General features: G+C 39.0%; 1 long non-coding RNA gene across 1 annotated transcript; it reads left to right on the top strand.

The window, feature by feature from the left end:
- Nucleotides 1–273: 273 nt before the first annotated feature.
- Nucleotides 274–3,255, top strand: LOC148779814 (uncharacterized). Its single transcript, XR_016043515.1, has 2 exons — nt 274–363; nt 3,039–3,255. It is a non-coding gene; the product is annotated as an uncharacterized LOC148779814 (long non-coding RNA).
- Nucleotides 3,256–3,530: the final 275 nt, after the last annotated feature.

Here is a 3,530-nt window from a genome sequence, read left to right as displayed (position 1 = left end):
AGTGCCGTCGTGCACGATGTAGGTGTGAGCTGCCGTGTGAGATGTGGGCCGTCGGGCGCAGCTTTATAGGGTGGTCCAGGGGAACTTCCTCTTCTTTTCTCTCATGTTTATGAGCCACTTGTCCCTTGCTTGTTAATTTGTGTGCCTTGTGTATGCCACTTGTAAAATGTGTGCCATGTGGAGGCCCTTGTTGCCACTTGTTGCATGCTACCACATTCATTTTCCTATTTATTTCACCCCTTCACATCCCTCTCGAGGATTTTCTCTATCTTTCTCAGCCATGCTTTCGCCCTTTGAGCCTCAAGTTCAAGACCCTCCATTGAAGACTTGACCTTGGAGAAATACTATGTAGGGGAACTTCAAGTACGTAGATTCACTTCCATGCTCTAATGATGCATGTTTTTCGTTGGTACATCCAGATATGAAATCATGTGTGTGTATGAATGTAAGTATGAGCATGAATGTGCATTGTATAAGGCTTAAGTTTGGTTATGGATGAAATCTCACTATGCATGTGGCTGTATGTTGCAAAACTATGCTAGAAGAGGGCCCTGTTTTCCAGAAAATTGGGCTTTCATTGCATGACGATTTGGGGTAATGAAATTCTTTTGTTGATCATGAAAATATTTGATTTGGTATTCATGTGAGTCTAATTCAAGATGAAAAAGGTTTAATGTTAATGTCTAACCAAATTTGCGAATAAATGATTGTTACTTGAGAAATTTCATGCACACACAGTGAAATTCCCATAAAGTTTCATGTTTTTGTGGCATTCTGTTGACCTATCAAATGACATCCAAATGATAGCAAATCAGTCCATTGGAAATATGCATGTGTCTACTATGATTTTCATGTTTAAACTTTTCTCAAATTATTTATAAATGAGGCGTTATGTTTCAAATTATGCAAACATGTCACCGTTGGCAGTTTTCACTGAAATTCATATATGTTGCCTCTGTTACTATGAGTTTTGGCTAACCAAATTGACTCCAATTTTACTCAAACCACTACCATTTGAAAGATCTATGTATGTACTAAAGGTTTCTTGTTGAAATTATTTTGAAATTCCTTTTAGATTGAAAGTTACGCCTTCGTGAATAGGGATATGTCACTATTAGCAGAAGTCAGCGGAGTTCAGAATTTGACCTTTGGTGGCATGAGCTTTTGGCTAACCAAATGAAGTCAAAATGCTTTCAAACCACCCCCATTTGAAAGATACGTGTGTCTTGATTCAAATTTGTTTCAAAATCATGTAAAGATTTTCTATGATTTGGAAACAATGTTCATTTGTCTAGAGTAATGTCACTTTTATGAATGTAGAGAATTCCAGAATCTTTCCATTTTATTGTAATGGTTAATTAGTTGACCAAAACGCCCCCGATTTAGGCCCAAACCAGTACTAAATGAAAGATCAGTGAATACTTGACTAAGTATAAGTATGATTGAAATAAGGCGTACCTATGATGTGAAATGGAATGTACTCATGAAATCATTGGCTATGCATGGTTGAAATCAGTTATGCTTATGAAATAGTGAATGCTAAAAGAACAAATGTTTATGAGGCATGTTTATGAAAGACATGTATGCTAAAGAGTGAATGAGTGCTTATTGATTATGCCTTACTCAGATGTAGCGGACTACGAATATGATAGATCATCCAATTGTAGTATGTGATGACGTGATGAGTGCATGTGATAAGTACATGAGATAAATGCATGTGATAAGTGCATGAGATAAATTTATGTGATAAGTGCATGAGATAAATGCATGTGATAAGTGCATGAGATAAATGCACGTGATAAGTGCATGAGACAAATGCATGTGATAAGGGCCATGTTATTCCAAATAAGCATGATTTCAGAACTGGTATTGCTCGGATGTGTGTGTACATTGTGATACGTGTCTTGTTATGATATGCGATATGTGTTATGTGACCTGGCCCATGTGGTCAGCCACATACTGAGATATGTGATACTGTGATATGTGTTATCGTGATATGTGATTGATTGGCATGCTTTGAGCGTATTGCACGACCGTACTGAGATATGTGATATCGTGATATGCATTATTGTGATTTGTGATTGATTGGCATGCTTTGAGCGTATTGCATGACCATACTGTATTTTGTGACTGATTGGCATGCTTTGAGCGTATTGTATGGCCATACTGTGATTTGTGAATGATTGGCATGCTTTGAGCGTATTGCATGACTATACTGTGCTTTGTGACTGATTAGTATGTTTTGAGCGTATTGCATGACCATACTGTGCTTTGTGAATGATTGGCATCCTTTGAGCGTATTGCATGGCCATAATGTGATTTGTGACTGATTGGCATGCTTTGAGCGTATTGCATGACCATACTGTGCTTTGTGACTGATTGGCACCCTTTGAGTACATTGCATGACCATATTGTGATATGTGACTTGTCGACGTGCTTTGAGCATATTGCACTGTTGAGTCATGACCTCCGGCTCGCACAATGATAGGACGGGAGTCGGGTTGATGATGATGGGTGTCGCTCCCCCATTTATAGTCATATGACACCTTAACGGTGTGGTGCTCCTAGCCAAAGTGGCGTAGGGAGTAGTGTCTTGCAAGGCCGTTGCCTATAAAAAACGGCAAAGCGTGCTGGGGACTATGTGTGTGTGCGTGAAGGCATTACGAAGTGGGGCACCCACTTGTCATTGCCTTCCCTTCTGAGTGATGATAGAGATAGTAGGAAATGGGATTAGCTTGGCTTGATGAATAGGGCCTCTACTTCGGGAGTAGGTGACCTAGAGAGTGAGTTGGTTAATATACATGTTGATGTTGTTACACAATGGTAATAGTTCAAATTTATAGCTTTTGTGATTCGTTATGATACTTGTGCTGATAAGACCTGATAAATTGGTGTTTTAAATAATGCTTGTGTGATTATTATTACTTATCTCAAAAAAGAATTACTCATGACTCCTTGCTGGATATAATAGTAAAGCATGACATCTGATTCTACTTACTGGGCTTTATAGCTCATTCCTTTACTTTTTATCCTTGTAGAGTAGTAGCTGCAGGTCAAGGGCAGTTGGTTGGGTGAGCGTTTTGGTGGTTCTGAGGACCTGCACCTGCTGAGAAGACCTTTGTTTGTATGTGTTTGATTGGTCATGGGCCATGTTCTTGTTTTTGTTAGAGCTATGTATTTTTGTATCTGGGCCTTTGGTACCTTAGACGATTGTAATACTCTATGTTTGTAAATCTATAAATATAACTTTCAGTTTTATTATGCCCAGTTTAATGTATGTCAGTTTAATGTATGTTTGTGTTTAGAGTTTTTTATTTATTTCGTGTTTTGATTTGATTACCGCCTTTCTAAAGCAATGAGCACACTTTGACATGAGTGGCATTCATTACCTCTGGATCACGGACCCACACTCTGTCTCCCTCCGTTGTGAACGGCAGGGGGTAGAGGGTGGGTTCGTGACAGTTATTGTATCAAAGCAGGTAGGATAGGATTCTTGGCCTAGAGAGTCTTAGAAGTGTCCTTAGAATGGT

Source organism: Amborella trichopoda, chromosome 11 (assembly GCF_054954075.1).
Source record: "Amborella trichopoda isolate Santa Cruz 75 chromosome 11, AtrichopodaSantaCruz75HAP2 v2.0, whole genome shotgun sequence".
NCBI lineage: Eukaryota > Viridiplantae > Streptophyta > Magnoliopsida > Amborellales > Amborellaceae > Amborella > Amborella trichopoda.
This window is presented reverse-complemented; position numbering and strand designations above follow the sequence as displayed.